This window comes from Protopterus annectens, chromosome 6.part0, assembly GCF_019279795.1.
Source record: "Protopterus annectens isolate FY-2018-M chromosome 6.part0, PAN1.0, whole genome shotgun sequence".
NCBI classification, from domain to species: Eukaryota; Metazoa; Chordata; order Ceratodontiformes; family Protopteridae; genus Protopterus; species Protopterus annectens.
The window spans coordinates 205449840-205473621 of record NC_056737.1 but is presented as its reverse complement, the minus strand read 5'-3'; the positions used below and the strand labels follow the sequence as shown (position 1 = coordinate 205473621).

At 40.6% G+C, this 23782-nt stretch overlaps 1 protein-coding gene across 5 annotated transcripts in view; it reads right to left on the bottom strand.

The window, feature by feature from the left end:
• FUT8 (fucosyltransferase 8) overlaps positions 1-23782 on the bottom strand; it is a 2643272-nt gene that overhangs the window by 276680 nt on the left and 2342810 nt on the right. The window lies entirely within an intron of this gene.

The following is a 23782-nucleotide window of genomic DNA, read 5'->3' as shown; positions in this document are numbered from 1 at the left end:
GATATTTCAAAACTAGTTCCATGCTCTCTAATACTAATCTAAACTCATCTGAAGTCAACATTTGAAATTCGGAAAGCATCTTTTCAAACCACTCTAGGCCTTCTTTATGGGGAATCACTGAAAACAAATCTTTTACATCAATGGTCAAAAAAAGAAAGTTCTCATTAAATGGAGTAGTACTAAATTTATATAGAAAGTCCCAGGAATCTACCAATATATGTGAATATTTCAAGTGAAAATCCTTTAATTTTGTATCAACTAATATTGCCAAAGGCTGCATCTTGGATCCCTGTGAGGTGACAATGGGCCTCAAAGGGGGGGGGGGGGGGGTCTTCAAGTCGTTTGTGTATTTTTGGGATTCCAAAAATCGCAGGTATAACAGGTTTAGATACTTTCAAAAAATTAAATAATTCCACATCAATTAATCCTTGCATTAAATTATCCTCTAATATTAAATCAATTCTTCTGTAGAATATATTCAATTCATTTTTATATATAATACAGTATCTATTTTCTGTATCCAATATTTTAGCACCCTATTGGTGTAGTCCCATTGGTCCATAAGGACTACCCCTCCCCCCTTATCAGGCTTCATAACTCTAATCATTCCATTATTTTTATATAGTTCCAAAATTTCCTTTTCATCCTTATTTAAATTAGAAATTAACTTTCTTCTCTTCCCATATTCTTCCCTAATCATATTAATTGTACACTTTTCAAAATTATGTATGTCCTGGTGTAATGGAGGGTTATATATACTATGCTTTTTTTAATTTACTTTCTCCAACATAAGGATTATCCTGAAATAATACTGCCAAATTTAATTTCCTAGTAAAAAGTTTAATATCCAATATTATTTCATCTATTTTTTGTTTCCTTGTTGGCACAAAGGTAAATCCTTTTGTAAATAGTCCAAAAAATCCCTCTGTTATTTCGAAATCGGTATAATTATAAATATTAAAATTATTGTAGGTGTATGTTATAATTTTACTATTAAACATGTTACTTTCACTATCACAACCTTTTCCTATAATGTCTTCTACTCGGGGTTCAACATTCTCTTGGTTAATAAACCATTCCACGCAGGTGTTACTACAGGGTGGAACCCCGTCTATCTCTTGTATCTCTCTCTCCCTTGTTGTCTCCCAAATTGATTGCCCGTTACTTCTGCATAGGTCTGTTTTCTGTTTTGATTCCTTATTCTCTCGGACCTCCTTGGCCCATACCCTTCCCCCAAAGGGTCCTCAAATTCTGAATATTCATTATGGTATTCACCATTACTTTCATCCCTATATTCCAATCTAGTAGGAGGTAAATTCCCCTTTTCTCCATGTTGTTTAAATTTCATTACTCTATCAAAACTATATCTTCTTTTGTCATATATGACATAAGCATTCCCTTCATTGTAGTCTACCCTATCACGCTCTAGCTTACCCACTTTCCTTTTGTAATATTTTGATATATTAAAATCAATGTCCTGTAATGTTCTACAATAAATATTCTTATACACAGTGAATGTAAAAACTAAGTCTTCACTAATTACCTTGTGTAATTTATTAATGTCTTTCTTACAACATTCCATTTCTTTTACATTGTTATCAACAATTGCCTTCAATATCGCTATACCACAGTCATTTAATATTTTACAAACAGTTTTAAAAAACTCTGTTTGCTCTAACATTATTAGGAAATTTGTTTAGCCTTAGGCACAATATTCAATTCAATGCATTCCAAAAGGTACCAATTTTCCAACGCTAAATTTTTATATCTATTCAAAAGGTTTTTAAACCTCTTACATTTGTCCTTGTAGCTAACATAATTCGATTAGCCTCTCTCCGCTTCCCCCGAAGCAGACGTAAATGATTTGACCAGCCATTCATCAAAGTTCAATTCATTGTAGGCTTTAAAACGCCCTTGTATGTCCCCAGAACTATTATTTCCTTGATTAGTTGGTCTCGCCTGTCCATGGGTGTCTCCGAGTACACCGTTAGGTTGTGGTGTAGGTTTGGGAGGTCACTCATTGGAAGTTCTAGCTTGGCTGGAGTTTTCATTTAGTTTTTTTCTGATTGGTTTTTCAGTGTGACCTTCTAACTCTTTGTTTTAACACAAACAGGTGGGAAAAAAGATTTTTTTTAAAGAAAGAAAGAAAATACCAACAATGTTATTAAAAATATATATCTTGAAATGTGTAAAAAGAAAGAAAGGGAAGATACCAGTAATAGTATGAGGGTGAGTACCCTGACACGGGAAGAAAAGCCTTTCAAAAAAGAAAAAGGTAACAGAGAAGCAAGTTTTATCTAAGTGTAAAGGAAGGAAGAGGAAAGCAAACCAAGTACAAAAAAACTCACAAAAAAAGGATAAATGGCTATCTTTTAACTTCCACAGCTTGAGAGCAGAAATCCATGTCTAAATGACGTGGCAGAAAATGAGACCTGAAGTACACTAGGAGAGTGGAAAATTTTTGGGTAAAGGGAGGAGCTCGAGAGCTGGATCTGCGACTCTGGTAAAAGCTTCTAAGTCAGATATAATGTTGGAAATGAAAGATAATGACACATCAGATCACGTGTGTGTAGGATGTGTGGATGGTGACTTCCACACTGGTTGCTAACTTTCTCATTTGCCTGTATACTGAAAGCAGGATAAAACACTTATTAGTCCCAGTCTGTCAAGACATTTTGTTGCACTGCACGGAAGAAACTGTTGTATAATGTTTATCCACAAAAGCAAAACAAGAGGAGGGCATGGCCAGGTCCTTAAAAGCATCTGTAGAGATTGTCCTGTTTAAGGGAAAAAGTTGCACATGTGCACACAAACACACAAGGAACATCATACCACACAAGTTTGCACTCTTTCTGGGTTTCTAGACTTGAACCATCATTTGTTTTTCTTAAAGTGTGTGTGTTTTTTTTTTTTTTTTTTGGGGGGGGGGGGCGAATCTTAATTTGGGATCTTCAAATAAGTGCAGTCAACCAAAATTCCAGCTAAAGCCACTCTTTTCATTGACTAGAAAGAAGTCAGCAATTCCTTTCCTGGGACAGCAGTTGTAGTAATATTGTAGACACCAGAACCAAAGCTACCTGATGATGGCATCTCCCTGTAATAGTCAAAGCAAGGCTAAGACCACCTTGGAAAAAGCCCTGAGAAAGAAATAATGGGAGATTTACAGGCTTTATAACTACCTTTGCCTTCATTTTAGCTGGACTTAGCCAACTGAACCAGTCTTGGAAAGCTTTGTAACACTGATGGCAAAAACTGGGGTAACAAGGTTTAGCCCTTACTTTTGCAGCAGACCTCCATAAGTAACTTCAGATCTACTGGCATTCCAACAGGCCAGACCCTTCATTTTAGATACCTCTCTGTAATCAAATTTGTAAGGAGAAATAATTACACAAAGTAACACAATACACACTGACTACAGTTCACAAATGTTAACAGTTTTTCAATGAAACCCAAAACATTTTAGGTGATGGGGGGGGGGGGGGGGGCAGGAAATCTTTTCACACAATTTAATATAACCAAGTTGTAAAATCTCAGGGATAGTTAAATCAACAAATTTGAATAAAAGGAATCAGCTTTTTTGACTATGCAAAAAATGATTTACTGACCTAAACAAAAAGCATGACATAACTTAAAACTATAAACAAACAAATATTTAGTCATCCCAAAAGCCAGTGTTAATGCTACTGCTATTACAGATATCAGTAAGGAGCATAGTCCCTGCATTTGATACAGTCAGCTGGGGATTTAATGAGTATGGCAATTGTAGCATTTGTGTTTCCTGGTAGAATAATAGAGTCAATGAGGAGGATATAGGAAGGATCAGAGACAAGCGGTGTTTCAACATGGACCCATGCAGGGATGTCCTCTTTCCCCTTTATTTGTGTTACACTTACCGCCAATGGCAAAAAAAAAAAAAAAAAAAAACTCACAAATTCAATGAAACAACTTGTATGGTGATCAAGAAAAATTTGTTTCATTTACAAATGATACTTTGAACTTGACAAATCTAGAAAAAGACATTTTGGAAATTTGGAACATTTTGAGGCAGTTTTAAAGTCTTTTAGGGGTATAAAATACATGAACACATGAAATGGTTCAGCAATACCCTTATTGTGGGGGCATAAGTATTTAGGAGTACGGATTGAAAATGATTCTATTATGGCATCTAAGGATATGGAGAAAAATACTAAAGCTCTTGGTTATGGCTAAGGATAGTAAGATAAGAGCAGTTAAAATGTTTCTAGTCCCTTTATTTTTTCTACAGGTCAGGTGTATTTTTACTAAGCAGAGGAAAAATTGTACACAATATTAGTAAAGAGTTGAAGGAATGTATTTGGGAGGGGAAAAGGGAAAGAGTTAAGTGGAATAAACTGATTATCCCACAGAACATGGCTTAGGGTTACTTGATTTGAAGGGATATTTTAGAGCTAAGCAGTTAAGGCGCATATACTTAACATGAGCAGGACGTTATAAACCAAAGTGAAAAATAAATGATAATGAAATATGGTGGGGGGGGGGGCTGCTAAGGAGAGAGCAGAATTTTGAATGCAGGCCCTTAAGGCGAATAACATCCATAGATAATATTTTCATGAAGTAAAAGAAAGTATTTCTATGCTAACTTGGGAATGGAGAAAACAGATTTTACCAACAGGGATGACTGCAAGTAGGATTAGAGAAAACAGGCAAGAGGGGGCTGGAATTTACTGGAGAAAATAGTAAAGGATCCTGTACTGGGAGTAAATGGCTGACAGACAGAGGAAAGTAAAACAGTGGGATGAAGCAAAACAAAATCTGGTTGCAGATTAGAGTCTAGCTTTCCTACTAGGGATTGAAAACTGTGAAAGGGAAAGGGGAGTGCAAAATGAAAGACTAGCTCTGGTAGAGGTTTTAACGATGTATAGATAGCAATGTATAGAATAGAAGCTGCTGTTTAAAAAATGATAATTTGCAAGTCATATAAAATACTGCAAAAGGAGTTACGAAAGATTAGGACGAAACAATGGAAAGGCAATTTGCAAAGGAGAAATTGGAGAACGTCTATATGGCTCCCAAGTATGCAACAAACTACAGAAGATTTAGGATTTTTGTTTGGAAGTATCTGCATAGGTATTTTTCCATTCCAAACAGACTTCAGAGATTTTTCACAGGAAGACAGCAGATGCTGCAGGTATGAAAGAAAAGAGAGAAATAACTGAAGAACATGTTTTTGGAAAGATGAGTTGGAGGATTCTAAAAATTCCCTACAGAGTACTTTATCAGAAATGTTGGGGAAGTAAATGGTTGTAAACAAAGGAAATTGCACTTTTGAAATGTAATATAGAATCTGAATTGCTCAGACATAGTAAGGCCTTGGTGTAATGCTACTAACTGTCAAAAAAAGCAAGTACTAGAAAATGGAAATCAAAATTTAAACCAACTGCAACTTAAGTGCCGAATACAGAAAAGGAGATAGAAGAACTAGAGGTGGTATCCACTCAACAACACTTCAAAACATAGAGATGCCGATGGTGCTCGTTTCCTCCTTCTACATGGCAGCTTTATCCTGCTTATTCTCAACAGGACAGGGTTTGACAAACTCAACTCTTTGCATAACATGACTGTAAGATTCATTCTGAGATCCTAGCACTGTACTGCTTTGGGACAGCTTGACTGGCTAATCTTGATGAGCAACTCTCTACACCCAGCTTTCCTATGCCTGTGTGATTCTCCAGCCAGATGCTTCTTAACTTTAACATCCTTAGCTGTCCCTCCTACATCCACTGCCTCCCTTCATGACCTTCCCTACTTGTAAAGCTGATGATTGTAGCTTCTCATGTGGCATAAACATCTTGCAGAATTTTGTCCAGACAAATCAGGCAACTGCATTTGACCCATATCTTCAAAGTTTCATTATGAGCTCACCTCTCATCCTTAAACAGGTCTGCAAACTACCAACCAGTATAACACTTACCCGCAGGCAAAAATCTGGTAAATACTGCACGCTGTGAGCCATACATGACAGCATATGATGACCTACAGTTAAAATAATAAGTTAAAAAAAAATATCTGTTTACAGAAGTGTTTTCTACAATACTTTTTCAATAAAACTGGAATCCATCTTGTTTCAAAATGGATCTGAACAGCACAGGCATGTCTTTTTTCTCCACTGTCTTGGCACTTCATACTGATAAGAAAAAAACAGAACTTCTACCTTATAAGGGTAAGCTTAGATAAGGGTCTGTAGATCCTCGGTAAGCAAAAGAACAGAGATGTTTAGTTTCAACTGGTCGCTGACTATATAGCGTGATAGATAAAATGTTTGCTCAGAACTTTTACAATATAAAGATGACAGCAGTTTCTTTGTTCAGACAGACAAAACCTTGATTGCTCGGTCTCCCATGTAAGTGCCTTTCTTTTATATTTATTTTCTTTTTTTTTACAATAAATGAGACCTTTCTACTCTGCTAAACGGTACTGTATAAATTTACTCTGTGCCTGAAGTTTTATGCCCTAGTAATGACAAAGCACTTCTACTGGTACCATTTGTATCCAAAGGGTCTCATTGAAAAATGGACCATGGGCTCAATGGATTACTAGTCAATAAATTTCAAACAAACAAAATATTAAATAGCAAAGAAGTAAAAGACCCCTTTCTGGAAGGTTTGATGCACAATAATGCACTCCAAAACCCTCTGGGGAAAACATGATGCACTCTAGTAAATGCAGTGAGATCAGCAAGGACTGCTAGCAGACTAAACTAATGAGACACAACCCTGTGATGGACAAAAGTGATACCAGGTCTAAGGATTGAACCTGCTATACACAGAAAAAGGTCCATAGTCTTAGAGAGTGCCATACAGCATATTTTCAAGCAAATGGGATCCCAAAATGCTGAAATAAATGTTAATAAATGCACAACATAAGGTATGCTGTCAGTCTGAGGTCTGCTGGGACAACTACTATTGTTTCATACTTGTCTGAGAAGGAAATAAAGGTTACTTAAGGGAATTCATTTATAGCTGGACATGCAAAGAAGAAAGTAGCAAGACAGCCACAGCAAAGGGCTGTCACTATTAACACTGTGCTGATTAGTCTTGGAAAACAATGGAGAACAGAAAACAAAATAACCATGTATTTGAAAACAAAACCCGTTAAGGACAGTCCCCTGAAATAAAGATGTGCAGCAATTACACAGGCCCAGAGAAACTTATGTGGAAGGTAAACAGACTCCAATAAAGAATCCTGTCAGCTACCTACAAAAAAAAGTATTTCAGCAAAACGTCTTACGAGTTCAGGGTGTACTGGCTGTAACAATTTGCATATGTTCATAAGACAAAGAAGGCTTCCTATTGATGTGTTGGCAGAGAAAAAAAAATCAGGAATGTAGAAGGAGGAGCAAATATCGAACACAGCTCTTCTCCTTTTTTTTCAGGGGGGTTCCCCTCCCTGAATTTGTATATAACCTACTCCAAAATCACCATACCTTGGAGAAAAGGGAATATTCTGAGAAATAACAATCTTGGAGTTAGAAAATGTAAGTTCAGATTTTCAGTCACTCTCCATATTATGGGACTCAGCAACCAGAGTCTCAACCACTCAAATGGCAACAGAAAAAGCAAGGTTTGCAATTTTATACAAAACAAATCACTCATATTGCTCTTTACTTTGACTGTAAAGCAATAGAAAATGAAAGGGTTATTAATTATAACATAATGGGCACATTCTGCTCAAACAGTTTGCTTACATATAGACATGTACACAAAAATGGCAATGACCCAAAAGCACCCAAGACTTGCTTTGATAAGGAATTTTGCTCTTACACATTTCTGGATAGTTGGTAACTGATCCTGGAAGCATTGGAACAAAAGTATATATGTTAAATATTTTCATATCATCAATGTGGGACTTTAACATTTGCATGCTAACACACTGGAAATTTCTGTGAGCAAAGCTAACAAATGACATGCTCGCCATGTCCAATGTATGCTAACTCACTAAGACCTAGACTGCCTCCTGGTGTACTTCTACTTGACACGTATAAGCTCCTGATATCATCTGGAACTGCCATCTTTAACCAAGTGACTTACCAATTAATGACAGCAACATATGACAGGTAATGACTAAAGTATAGTTGGGCCACTCTTGGCAGGGGATCTCTACTGCAATAAATACTGCAGCAGTCAAGACAAGAACATCTACCATTATGGCAACAAGGGCATCCCAACGTCCGGCCAGTATACCAAAGCCTTTAGATTGCTTTAAAGTACTCCATATATCACATGTATGTTCCATGTGTAGCATACGGCATAAAAGGTGATGTTCAGATGTACCTTCCTCAGAACTAAGAGCCCCAGTTGGAATCCCAGTCCATGAAGAAAAGAGGTAATCAGTACATCCAGTACAAAAAAGGAACAGGGGGAGGAGAGAAAAAATGAATACTGCAACAGTGAAGAGAAGTACATCTACAGTTATGGTAAGATCTCTCATAACTGTACTATGTCCTTCCATTTCACTGTTGCAGTATTCATACCAACAGAGGGATTGCCAAAGTTCAGGAAGAATAGAGGGAGGAGGAAGAACAGCATAGCTTTCTAGGAACCCATGAAGGATGGCTCTAGCAAAACCAACTCTAGCTCTGGAAATTCTATCTAACTTGTAGCGCTTGGTAAATGTATGCACAAAACTCCAGGTAGCTGAATCAGGAATAGAGTTAGTATTCAACCCCTTGAAAAAAAACACCAGAAGAAGTCATAGCTCTAGTAGAATGAGCCTTAACAGAAGAAGGACGGCTCTTACCATTGAAGGAACAACAAAAAGAAATGGCTTAAAAAATCCAAGAAGAAATATCTTGCTTGGACACAGCCAATCCTATGGACCTAGGATAAAAAGAAACAGAGAGCAGATCAGATTTACGAAAAGTCAGTCTTATCTAAATAAAATCTGAGTTGTCTATGTACATCCAACGTATGGAGCACCTTCTCACTGGCAGACTGTGGAGAAGGGAAAAAAAGTGGGCAAATGAATAGACTGATTAAGGGACAAGTCAATCACCACCTTGCCATAAAAAAGAAGTTATGTACTCACTATAAAATTCCATCTGTGTTTTCCATTTTCATTCTTCCTCAACTGATGGGTTGAGATCCAATCCTAGAATCTGACTCAGAGGTTACCTAAAGCTTGTGGTAACCAAAAACTCTCAAGCTTTTCCCTTATCCACAATCCTCCAATCCTAAGCTACCTCAGATCTTGTTTACCAGAAAGGGAATGTTTAACATGCATAGATCTTGGAGACGTGAAATTGTATGTACTGCATAAAAGGAAAAAAGCTACATCTGGAGCCCAATATAAAGGGCAAAGATATCCCCTTAACAGCTCATTTGCCCAGAAGTTTGTGAATAGAAGGTATGGGGGTCGGTGGGCGGGACATTGAGGAAGAATGAAAATGGACACTACAGATGTAATGTTATGGTGAATACATAACTTCTTTTTCTGATGTTGTCAGTTTTCATTATATCCTCAACTGATGGTGCAGAGTCCAAAGCTACCTACAATCCTGGCTGGACTCTAAGGAAGGATATTACTAAGCACATCTGAACCAAAGGATGCTCTACCCCTGGAGACCGCATCCAATCTGTAATGAGTAATAAAGGTATGGGAAGTAGCTAAAGCTGCTACTGCATATATGTTTGTCCATGGAAGCTATGGATAAAAAGACAGAAGAAGTTGCCATGGACCTAGCTGAATGAGCTTGTACCTGTTTTGGTAAGGTAATACCCAGTTTATTATAGATAAATGAAATACAATCAATCAGTTAGCCATCTGGCTAAAGTTTCTTTTGCAACTGGTTTACCAATTTCAACTCTGCAAAGGAAACAAACAATAGGTCCTTTTTTCCTGATTTCTTTTGTTCTATACAGGTAAAAACGTAATTGTCTGTGGACTTCCAATAAATGTAACACATATTCACCCTTGTTTGCAAAATTAGGAAAGCACACTGGCAAACTAAGGGACTGATTGATATCACATTCTGACACCACCTTGGGAAGAAAGGACGTATTTGTTTGTAGCTATCCTTGTGAATGACCAAGTATGGAGGTTTTGAAGACAAGGCTTGAATCTCTGAAATTCGTCTAGTAGAGTTAATGGCTACTAGAAAAACAGTTTTCCAAGTAAGATACTTAAGCTAATATTTAGCTGCTGGTTCAAAGGGGAAATACATTAGTGCCTGCAGTACCTCATTGAGATCCCATGGGGGAGTTAGGGTCTTAAAAGGATGCCTCAAAAGCTACTGAAGAACCTTCAAATACAATGCGAAAATTTGATATTGCTGCTAACTGAGCCTTAATGGTGAAGGAACTAGCTGCTTCTTTGAAAAGTGAAGCTAAAAAGTCAAGTATGTTATGTACTGGAGCCGAAAAGGGATCAATATGATTTTGTTGTGCCCAGAAAACAAATTCCATTTACTTAGTTTCCTTGTTGAAGGTTTATGGCAAAATAAAAGAATATGTCAGACAGGAGAAGACAGCATTGGTTGTCTGGCTATTAATGGAATTGGAGAAACCAGGCCATGAGCCTGAGGTTTGAGATGTCTGGATGGATCCTGCCCGTCGCATACGACAGGAGGTCTGGAACTGGATCCAGAATTTAAGGTTGGTGAAGTAAGTGAAGCCAATGGAAGGGAAACCAAACCTGTAGAGACCAGTAAGGTAAAATGAGGATGGCTTTGCTCTTCAACTTGGCAGCTTTCTGCAGAAATTTCGGAATTAATGGGATTGATGAGTAGGTATAAAGTAGACTGTTGGGGGTCAATCATGAAATAGAGTATCCCTCTCTGATTCCCCTTACGAAGGGATTAGGGCAAAGTAGTTGCTGCATTTGTTGTTCAAGGGAGATGCAAAAAGGTCACAGCAGGGCTGTCCCCACTGATGAAAAATCATTTCCATCACCTTCTTGTTGAGAGACCAATCCTGAGTTAAAAGAATGTATCTGATCAGTTTGTCTGCAATCACAATGGACTTCCCCAGAATATCTGTTGCTACAAGAAAGTGGTTGGATGAAAGTTCCCATTGCCACACCCTAAGTGCTTCTCGACACAAGGAATAGGACTGGGTCCCTCCCTGTTTATGTACCAAATTACTGACATACTGTCTGTTTGAAAACAAATTGTCCCTGAAAGCAGAGTATTCTGGAATGCCTGCAACACTAACAGCACTGCTCTCATCTCCAGGACTTCGATATACAAAAGTTGGCCTCTTCCGAAGACCAAGTGCCTTTGGACTGCTTTCCCCAGAAATTGAACCCCCCCCCCCCATCCCAACTGGGAAGCATCCGTGGTCACTATGGCCTTGGGCTGAGGGAGAATGAATGGATGGCCTTGTAGAACCTATTCTGATTGAATCCATCACCTGGGATCTTTCTTGCATGTCTGAGTGATTCATATCTGAGTCAACATGGGTTGGTAAAGTATAGACCATTGTGCTGCTAGCATCCATTGGAGAATCCATATATAAAATCTGGCTACAGGTACTATGGTTACTGCCACTGACATTGATCCTAGAGCTTGAAGGACCAAGTGGGCTGAAATCTTGGTAATGCAGATTATTTTTCTGACCTGTGATCTGATAGTTTGTACTCTTGAAGGAGGTATCATTGACTGTGTTGAAAAATGCGCCTATGAATTCTAAATTTTGAGATGGTTGTAGGTGAGACTAGTCGTAGTTTATGGTTATTCCCAGATGTGAACAAATCTGGAAAACCTGATTTCTTGCCCTTATCAATTGATTCCTGGTTGGGGTGTTAATGAACCCGTTATCTAGATATGGAAACACCTGGAATACCTGCAGTCTCAAGTGAGCTGCTACCACTGCCATCCATTTGGTGAACACCCAGGGGGGGCTATGGTGAGACCAAAGGGCAGAGCTCTGAAGTGGGAGCGACTGGCTTGCAGCCGGAAGCATAAACACTGTCTGGATCATCTGTTCATCTTTATGTGATAGTACGCATCCTGAAGGTCTATCAAGCACATCCAATTGTCCTTGTCCAGAAAGAGAGAATGGACTGAACCATGACCATCTGGAACTTGGTATTTTGAACTGATTTGTACAAGTTGCTGAGATCCAAATTTGGTCTCTAGTCCCCTGTTTTCTTTGGCACTAAAAAGAACCTTGAGTAAGTTCTGGATTCTATCTGGTGTGGTGGGACCTCTTGAATGACTCGTTTTTTCTAGCAGGTTTTGTATTTGAATTGCTGCTTCTTCCTTCTGACTGGGTGGGACATCGGAGATTTTTCTTGAGAATGGAGATGGGAGGAAAAAGGGTATTATACAGCCTCTGGATATAATCTACTGCACCCAAGTATCTTTTGTTATGTCTAGGTAGGCTCTCTGTGCAGGAATAATCCATCCCAGACCGCCTCCAGAAGTGGACAACTGGACCTTCTTTTAGGAGGTAGGGTCTTGTCAGAGAAAGAATTTCTGGACCCGTGGTTTTGCGGGCCTCCTCTGCCATGCGGGTGGTGTTGACTATTAGAATTCTCCCCCTCTACCCTTGAGGGACCTTCCTCCATGTGTGTCCTAGAAAGAACCCTGGGATTTCCTGAACCACATCTTTCAACCACCTCATTGATTCCTTGAAAAGGATCTGAGAGGTTCAAAAACATTCTCCCATGGCAGACAGGGTCTTCCCATCCCTCTCACACCTAGATAAAGTTTCTTTTGCTGTGGGGCCGAACAAAGAAGCGCTGTCCAAAGGAGCATTGATGAATGAAGATTTGAAAGGCTCCACAAAATCACATAAGCACATCCAGGCATGTCTCTTGATGGAGATGCCTTAACCCGCTGCCTTTCTGACACCTTCAGCTGCATACAAAATAAGCCTCATGGATGAATTCAAAACAGATTGTAGGGTAGCCAACTTAGAAGTCACAGATGACTGGACCTCTGCAGAAATGGATCCTGAGAGGGTATTTGAAAATTTCTTGATTAAATCCCTCTGTAACCTAGTAAAATGTACCAAATACTTCAGTGATCTTAGACCGAAGGTCACTGAAGCTTCGACATGCTTCCCAAACCTTTACATCTCCCTAAACTTCCTGTTAGGGGGATGAACAGTGGAACTCTGTTCCGCAGGTTCATTATTGGTGGCTACCACCATGACCATAGCATCAACAGGCACCCCCTTTAGCCCAAAACCCCTTCCCCGAAGGTAGTGCCAGAATCTTGTCCAATCTTCTAGGTATGGGTTCAACTATGCCAAGCTCCTTCCACACCCACTGAGAGGTCAAATCAATGAGCGCATTGGTGGCTGCAGTAACCCAGGAGGGCAGTAGCGAAAGCTTCTAGGAATACTGACTCAGACGAAGGGCTGCTGTAGGTCCATCCACCTCTCTGTTTTAGGATCTCAAAGATGTCACCAAATGAGACATCTTCTGGAGGTGATAGTGGGGACAGTTCACCTTCAATGAAGTCCATATCATCAGTGACTGACTCTTGTGGAGGCTCCAAGTGCTTCCTCTTGCACTTCTTCCTAAGGACCTTCTCAGTGGGGTACTCTGGGGAGGCATTAGAAGAAACTGTAATACCCTGCTGGGAAGCCTGGAGATCTCAGACAGGTTGTGCCTGTAGTAAAGAAAGTGCTGAGATATCACAGCAGAAGTTTGAGGATCTGAGGCGGCTAGATCCGTCCATCCTGTCAGAACAGAGAACACCCTCTTCACAACCTCAAAGGCCAATCACCCCAGACAGACAGAGAGAAGACTTGCATGCTGAGAAGGCAAGCTTCTGGACCTCTATCCACCCACAGTCCAAAAGAAATCTCCACAAGGAGGAAGATGGAGCAGAGTTATCCAGTGCCAAGACTCAGAGAAGCAAAGATGGCTCCGACAACTTCAGAGTCGACTCAACAGCTTGGATCTGACAGGGAAAGGGAAGCTGTGACTCAATCTCATCTGGATCTGAAGAAATCTGAACTGGAGCACTAAGATGAAGTTATGGATCCGAAAATAATGTTATCTTTGGATCCTTGCCAGAAGGACCAGGAAGGCTCAGATCCAGGGACTCTGAAGCAAACAAAGGAATTAGAGGAGCATGTGGGAGTGTAGATGATAGATGGGCCTCCTTACCCAAGGGGGTAGGAACCTGCAAGACACCTTTTTGAATCTGTGTAGAGATGAACTTCCACATCATTCTTTCCATATCTTCTTCTGTCAGACTTCTGGACAAATTAGTCAAGGCAAGAGAGGGAGACTTGGACCTTTGACATTCCAAAAAGGGTGAGGGCACCCTACGATGCACAGGATCAACAGGCAGTGAATATCTGGTACTGGGGAGAACTGTAGGACTCAAGGCAGTCAGATCTGATAGCTTGTCAGGTCCGAGATAGTTGGATCCATCGTTTTTTCATCCTCTGATATGAGGGCAAAGAACTTTGGAATCTTTTCAGATCCAACTTAGGCCTTTTCCTAGACAGCTCTGAAACTGAGGATGATGAAGTGGAAGGTTTCAGAGATAAAGGCTTTACTACTTTAGTTTTAAGTTTGGGGATTGCGCCCTAGGATTGAAATTATGGCAGAAAGAACAATCCTTCTGCAGATGATGTGGCCCTAGGCAATAAATAGTGTGGGGGCATCTGACAGCATTAGCTTGTGCCCAAACTTGCCACACTTCTTAAATCCAGATGAGTCTTTTTCCGTCATTATCCCAGCAACTATAAAAAAAGAAAGTTCAAGTAAGACAGGTCATTTATTTATTTCTTAAAGAGCAAAGGCAGAAACAATTTAGCGGGAAGGGTACGAAGGACTACAAGAGAGAATGTAGAAGGGTAAAAAGATAGAATTACAACCACTAAACACTAGATACAGGAAAAGGGGAAGAGGGAATTACAAACTATGGTAACTGAAGAAATGCAAATTTATATGAACGTAAGGGATGAGAAATATATGAAAATATACAAAAATATAAGAAAATATATACTTTTTTTTCATTTAAAAATCTTCTAAATCTATCACTTATCTGTGAAAGCTTGAGAGCTAGCCTGAACATGTCTTTTCACTAAAAGCAGCAAATGAGACCCAAAGGTAGCTTAGGGTTTGTGCATTATGGATAAGGGAGAAGCTCGAGAGCTTTTGGTTACCACGAGCTTTAGTAATGGCGGAGTCAGATCTTGAGATCAGACCCGAACCTATCAGTTGAGGAGAAAATAAAAATTAACATCAGATGAAATGATTAATACAAAGGGGCACCCTGCACTTATGAATCACCAAAAGAGGAGGACAGACTATAAGGGCTTGAAGGTCAGATACTTATATGGCAGAAGTAAGGGCTAAGAGAAGAACAGTCTTCCAAGAGCAATGTTGCAAGGAAGCTGAACCTGCAGGCTCAAAAAGGAGCCTGCGTCAATTTTTCTAAAACAAAATTAAGATCCCGGGGAGGAGGAACAGGCTTCCTGGGAGGCCTAATATGTAGGGCATATGTAAGGAACTGCTTAGTTTCAAATCTAGAAGCTGAATGAGGTGATAAAGGCAGACAAGGAGAAATAGCTGATAGGTAGGCCTGAACAGAAGAATAAGCCAACCCAGCAATGAGCAGGTCACAAAGATAAGAGAGAACCAAGGGAACATACACAGAAAGTGGATCCAGGTTATGAGAAAGACACCAAACAAAAGTCTCTTCTATTTGGAGAAGTAGGATTTCCTAGTAGTGGGTTTCTTCACGTCCTGTAGGACCCTACGCATGCTCTCATTAAAAAAGGTGTCTATGTGGAATCAAACTCCTATCACCCACAGTGTCAGTTAAAGAGTGAACAGACAGGGATGGATGAGAGCGCCCTAGTCTTGAGTGAGTAGGTCCACCCTGTGAGGTGCCTTGTGATGACTGCCCTTGGCTATATGCAGAAGAAGAGGGAACCAATGCTGTCTCAGCCAAAAGGGAGTCACCAATAATATTTTGGGAACATCCTGTTGTATTTTGAACAGGACTTTTGGAATGAGGTGAAGGGGAGGAACAGTATAAAGACACATCCTCTTCCAAGAAAAAGAGGGTTGTACACTTTCCAAACCAGAGGACCTGGGATTCTGGCACACAACAGGGAAGTTTTCTGTTTAAAGGGGAGGCAAAAAGAACCATTTGAGGAGTACCCCACTGGTGGACAATGTTAAGAAACAGATCCCTGTGAAGCTATCACTTGTGGGACTGACTTATGGACCTGCTCAGAGTGTCTGTCGCAATGTTTTGACCTTAAGGAATGTAAACTGCCTGAAGAGTTACTTGATACTGGATAGCTAGTTCTCACACTAGGAGTACCAACTGGCAAGAAGATAAGACCTTGTCCCCAAATTTGTTAATATACCACATCAATGTGGTATTGCCTGTAAATACCTTGAGAGGTCCTGGGCAGAAAAGAGGTTAAAAGGCCTGAAGAGCTAGCAGAAGAGCTCTCATCTTCTTGACGTTCATGTGGTCTTTCTGTTGATGACACGACCAAACTCCCTGCACCTTTAGGGAGCCAAAAGCTGCTCCCCATCCCATGTCTGAAGAGCATGTCAACAGCACCTGAGAGGGAAGAGGTGCATGAAAATGGAGCCCTGGACTGAGAGTCAACTGCTGAATCCACCACTGAAGATCCTGCTTGAGACATGGAAGAAGAGGAACTAAAAACCTGAGGGGATAAAAATGCTGAAGCCAAACAACTTTAGAAACCACTGAAGTTTTCTCATATGGTGTTTGGCAAAAGGGAACATAGGAATGGTGGAAACCATGAACCCCAGAGCTCTCAGAAATTCCCTTGCTGTAACTGAGGTCAGAGGAAGAAGTGGATGAAAAAAGGAAATGACAGTTAGAGCCTTGGGAGGAGGCAGGGATGCCAGCATAAGACAAGTCCAGATCCTGCGCTCCAGAAAGATGACACTTGCTCTGTAAATTGCACAGCTTGACAAAGTTTTGTTTACCTTGTTAGTTATGCATATAGAAATAATGACTCACATTTCTGTAAATATCTCAAAAAACAAGCACCCAGAAAAGGGTCTGTTTGTCATCATATGAAAGCTTTAAGCCAAGCCTGAAAACATTATAATATGGGCCTATGTTGTATGTTTTCCCACTTATTTGTGAAAGTCTACACAAAAATATAAGCGTGGATATTTTGCATGATAACATACTACTACAGCGATGTAAAGACTTTGCTTTGACTTATATCATTGAATAGAACACTGCAATTTATATATTTTTTTGCTTAAGTTTTTTAGGAATGTAAAGACATCTAAATTTGCAAGAGGTATGACATTCTATAGTTACTACATGTGGATACGTTAAACAGCAAGAATGAAAAAAAAGCTGATGTGGTAGAACATTTAATATACATGTTTTAAACCACCTTTCTAGGACAAAAACAGTACATGTTGAATGATAAAAATGAAAAAGCACAGAATCAAGGAATACAGTAACATACATACACCAAAACCACTTGCTACCGTATGCCTTAGCGTATAGCATAGGCTTCACTATCTGCATGCATATTGTTCACCTCTGACAGTGTGCAATGTCAGTGTAATATTTCCATGACTTACTTAGTAAACAAAATATAAGTAAATCAGTAAATTAATTAAATAATTGTCACAATCCCACATATTTGCCTCTTTTTTATCCTGATTCATCTTATAAGAGGATTATGATCAGGTCCTTTATCATAACTAGGTTACTCTGCGTTCTGATTTTATTTTTATTTTTCTTGGCATCCATGTTCTGATACATGGATGGCAAGAAATTCATCTTGATAGCAAAGCTCCAGTGGTCAATTCTGGTATCCTTGTTGAGAACACACAATAAAGGTTTTCTTTGCAGTGCATGGAGCTTTATCTGCTCCATGTACCACTAATTAGAGAAAAAAAGCTTTCAAAGTTGTAAAGCACTTACGAAGCACTGTCAGAAAGCCAGTAACATGCACTCTTATGTTACACAAAGTCAAGGACACATTACCAGCACAGCCAGCAGGTTGCACAACAAATTTTGTTTTTTATTCTGCCATTGTCATTTGCTAGTCAATACTGGCAGATTTAACTGCCTAGCATGACATCTAATCTTAACAAGTGAAGCAAGGGGTGTTTAACATTTGTTTAGATCTTAACTGATTTTTTTTCTATTTATATCACAGCATAATCACCATGCTCCATGCAATGCAAAGTAGTTAAGGAACTTTCCCCGTATCCTATTATGCTTCAATACCATCTAACTGCCACAGCTAACTTCTTATCTCCCATGTTCTCCCCCTAAATATCAACCTTGGTGATACGTTCTTGCTCCATCTAATTTATCCCATAAGACCATGTAATGAAGTACCAACATTATATCAGAGATTAAGAGCCACACCCTACTTCATATATTTATAACCCCCATAATACTTTCAAGTCATACTCCATCAACCTACTCCATTCCATTATACCTTCATTTCTACCCATTGTGGGCTGTGGTATAAGCTCCTGTGTTGCCCATATCCTTACTTGGATAGGAGGAAGCTTCTCTGTTCACCAGTGAGAGTGGGGAGCTTTGAGCAGCCTATCCCTTAAAACCCGCATTTGCACGGTTTTGCGCATGTTTCAGACGCAGTACAGCTCCTCGTGGTCCTGCAGTGTGTTACAAGCAGCAGAGAGACGAAAAGAGAGACTTTAAACAGATTAAGTATTTTTTTCTCTGCTTTTCTACTTGCGACTGCATATTCACGCCAAAAAGCAAGTTTCTAGCAATTCTAATATCTGAAAAAAGCTTGTTTATGCATTTTTACTGTTCTTGCACTTCTTTAAATTGTTTTTGTGTTGTTTAACTGTTGTAGGCTACACACTCAAGTGTGTTAGCCTGTTTAAAGCATTTACAGCGTTTTTCTATTAAGTTACTGTTGTTCTGTTGAAAAAAGAAAAAAAAAATAAATAAAATCCTTGTTCCCACCTTTTCTGAACTAGAGTAGTCCAGATGTCAGGTTTTGCTAAATTCTGGGCTGTGGTATAAGTTCCTGTGTTGACCATATCCTTACTTGGATAGGAGGAAGCTTCTCTGTTCACCAGTGAGAGTGGAGAACTTTGAGCAGCCCATCTGTCCCTGGAGGAGTGGTCTCAGCCCAGCAACTAGTAGCTTATTGGCCGTTTTGAGCTAATTCCTATCTCTTTCAAGTTCCATGCCTTAAAACCTGCATTTGCGCGATTTTGCACAATGTCGCGCAGCGCCGTTTAAGCAGTTTTAAACTATTCCCGGCTCCACAAAGTCTGCTCTTCAATTTTTCCCTTAGAACTAGTCAAACTCTCAAAATGAGCACTCAACCTTTATCCTACAGTCCAGCACTTGCTCAAATTTCTCAGTAAGCACTAACAAACATTAGCACTACACCCCCTTATACTATCCAGAAGTACAAGGCTCCCTATTCGTCCATTCCAGACAATCAATAAATCAATTCTTTAAACCATTCAGGCATGTCCAAAGCGCAGTTTCAGGTATACTCTCCAGTCCAGCTGGTGAATCTGGGAATCTTGAGGCAATGTTACAATTGCCTTATGTACAAAGACAACCCTCTCCTCCTTCCAACAAACTCAAATATATGTGAGAGATGCAACTATACAGCCAAACTGGAGGCCGAGCTCTCTCAACCCAACACTGGCACAGTCAGGAGGAGAAGGAAACCACTTGCATCACACAACCAGTCTCACACAGACCAATCGCACCAGCAAACAAGATACAAACTCACAGAAACATACTAGGAAGCTCTAAATAAAAATCTGCCAATGCAACAGAGACCTCCAAAGCAGACATCCAAGCAACTGCTACCCCACAACAACTTTCACATAGTCAGGCACATTGACGTCCCACTCACCAGACTGAACAAGGAGAAGGTCACTGTAAGCTGCCTGTTGGGTGCCAGGATCTGCCACATAACACAAGCTCTCAGGTCACTCCACAACAGGTACAAATATGACTCTGTCATTGTCCATGTTGGTGTGAATGACCTGAGACATACCTCCCTGGACTACATGAAAAGAGACATAGAGGAGCTCTCTGATCATGTAGCCCAGGCCAGTATGACCCTGACCCTGAGTAGCATCTTGCCCTCACCAAGAATGATGCCACAGTATAAAGACAAAATGATCAATTTTAACAATTGGCTAAGCTATTGGTGTCATTCAAAGGGGATCCAGTGTTTGTCAGCCTGGGATGACATGCTCGAAAAGCCACGTTGCTTCACCAGGGACGGCTTGCACCTGTTACCCTTAGGCTTTCGAATACTGGCTAAGACTCTTGCCACCCCCATAGTGCCTTTTTTAGGCAAGGCTCAAAAGACAAACCCAATTCCATAGACAATACCAGAAACAAAAAACTAAGGGTAATGCTACTCAACGCCAAAAGTCTAAACCTCAAGATGCACACACTCGAGGCTCTCCTCAGTATGGAGAAAATCAATATCTGTGCAGTAACAGAAACCTGGTTCAAGGCCCCAGAGAGCACCCCAGCACTACCAGGATTCAACTCATACCATTCTTTCCGGCCCCAGAACTCGGACCGAAATACTAAAGGCAGTGGAGTATCCATTTTCATCAAGGATACACGCACCTCCAGGTTAGTGGTACTGCACGAGGCAGCGGAAACCATCCATGTGCAACTAACAGTAGGTAAAACTGCTTTTCAGTTTGTCGCCTGCTACAGATCACCCACCTTGTCTCAGGACCCCCACTCAGCATTCCTGAGAACATTGGAGAATATGAAGGTCTCACCAAACACCATATTGGGGGATTTCAACTACCCAAATATTGACTGGGAAAACTACTCAAGTCCCAACTCTTTCACCCAATGGTTCTTGGAGTTTATAAACTCAAATGCCATGGAACAACTGGTCACCACTCCCACAAGAGAGGACAACATGTTGGACTTGGTCATCACCAACATGGGGGCTCAATGTTCCACACCAGAGGTAAACCCCTCGCTGGTAAGATCAGACCATAAACTAATCACAATGGTCATCCACATCCCGACCCCATCCCCAGCCAAGGAAACCACTGTGAAAAATTTCTCAAAAGCAAACTTCACACGTCTTAAGACCCAGGTGGAAAGTTTCAAAGCCCCTGGGCTAATGGAAAATGCTACCCAAACTGCAGAATCCTTTACAAATGCACTCTATGAGCACCTACAGGAATGCATGGATCGTGCCATCCCAAGTAAAACCAAGACTCACTCCTCCAAAAATAGGAGGCCAGTCTGGTGGACCCCCAGCCATAAATAAGCTGCACGACAGGAGGAGGAAACTATTACATGATGAGGCAAAATCCCAAAAAGGGAAGGTATCGCTGATGAGTACTAGCAAGAAACTTCAATCCCTCATAAAATCATCAAAGGCTAGCTTTGAAAGAAAAATCGCCAAAGACTCTAAAGATAATCACAAGGCGTTCTTTAGCTACGTTAAGAATCTGGGTGGCAACTCTCAGATCTGCTCTGAGCTGGTGCAAAATGGCACAAAATACACTGAACCCACTGTCATTGCCAACATCCTGGCGGACAGGTTCAGTGCAAACTTTACCCCCCCTTCCCCCCCTAAAAGGCCAGTGTCTATCCCAGAAGAATGCAGTCCCCCAGACATCACAGACACACAGGTGAAAGCAGCCCTCTCCAAAGTAAAAAAACACAGCATCAATGGGACCGGATGGTATCCCGAGCTGCGTCTTACATGAGCTCCAAAATGAACCAAACCCTCACATAAATTCACTGTTCCAACTCAGCCTTACCACAGGTTATGTACCCAAAGAATGGTGTACAGCAACTGTGATCCCGCTCCACAAAGGTGGCGCCACAAGGGATCCCGGGAACTATCGCCCTATAAGCCTGACTAGCCTGGTCTGCAAGGCTATGGAGCGCATCATCATGGATCTCATAAACAAAGACAGTGGGAACCTCCAAACTCTGGGCCCTACCCAATTCAGCTTTGTTAAAGGCAGATCTTGCCTCTTAAACCTAGTTGGACTTCTTTGAAATAGTAACCAAAGCCATAGATGAGAGAAAGGTAGTCCACACAGCCTACCTGGACCTCGCAAAGGCCTTCAACACAATACCCCACTCTGGCATCATACATAAGCTTACCAGCTTAAATATTAACCCATATGTCACAAGATGGGTTGCAAACTGGCTCAGGGATAGGACTCACATGGTCAGAGTCGTGGGTGCTATGTCCGACTCTAAACCGGTTACAAGTGGCATCCCACAGGGCTCAGTCCTGGGACCCCTCTTGTTCGGTATATACTTCTCTGCGGTACAGGCAAACACATGAGGACTGTGGCTTACCAAGTTCGCAGATGATTGCAAACTGGGAGCCATAATCGAATTGCCGGCTGACACAAGCATCCTCCAAAAGGGCCTTACGCAGACGGATAGCTGGTGTCAGAACCATGGCCTCAAGCTAAATGCCAAAAAATGCATAGTCATCCCCTTTGGAAAAAACAAAGTGCCCACAAACTACCACATAGGAGGTAATCCACTAAGTATGGAAGAAATAAATTAGGGATCTGGGGACCCAAGTAGCTAGTAACCTCTCCTTTGACAATCACATTGCCAAAGTGGCTAGAAAAACCTTTTACATAGCTCACCTAATCACAAAAGGGTTCACATCTAGCTCAATAGAGGTCATTGTGCCCCTCTACTCATCGCTCATCAGGCCCATAATTGAGTACAATGCCCTATTTGGGATGTACCTTATCTGACACCTGCAACAGCTGGAGAGACCTCAAAAATACCTCACCAAGATGATCGTGGGCCTCAAACAGATGCCCTATGCAGCTCGACTAAAGAAACTCCAGCTCTACTCAGTTGTTACCACCTACTCAGAGGCGATCTCTGTCTGACGTACAAGGCCATGTTAAACCCGGAACTGTTGGACATGCTCCACCTCAAGAAAACCAGATCCATTAGAGCTACACGTTCCAGGGATTTAAACCTTAGCACAACAATAAATAGGACATGCTGGAGGGATAGATTCATATCCCAAAGGCTCGTTCTGGAATAGAATCCCAGTCCATGTTGGGTAGAGCCCTTCGCTGACCTTCTTCAAGACAAATCTTGATGAGTGGATGGGAAATCGTAAATTTACTCCTGGGATCACTTCTGTGGCCCTGCTGGACAGAGGCTCAGGAATCTAGCCTAAAAGTGAGGCAAAAGCCAACACGTTCTGGCTATTCTTATAAATGCCCTCCGGCAGATAGCCTAGTACCTACCTATGAACCTTACAGTAATATTTTTGAACATCTGTACAACTATCACCATATATTTAAAGAGTCAGACATCTCACCACTATAACAACAATAAATGTTTAACTCTGCTACTCCTCTTCTCAAGCTTAATTTGGGTTTTTGCATCCTATATGCAGTATCCTTAATCACATACCCCACACAGGAATACCACAGGTTACAATTTTGCACAAGCCTCATACAGATATCCCTAAAAACTGTTCGCCCCGAGCATCTTGCATCCCAAGTACCCCGTATCACCTGTAAATTATTTTCATTTAGCTATGTTTCCTTTCTCAACAAATAAAGGTACATCCTCTACCCAATATTCATCTCCTCTATTCCTAGCAAAGTAAGCTTCTGTTCTCCATGCCTTCATTTCTACCCATTCTGAAAAAAAGCCATGTACCAAAATGTTGGAAATCATGAATCATTATTGTTACCCCTCACAAAAGTGGAAACTCTACTGAACACTGTCTTCTTACACTCTTATCCCCCTGCCATATACATGGCCAATATATGTACATAAGCAAGTCACAACATTTTTTCACCCATCATAACATCC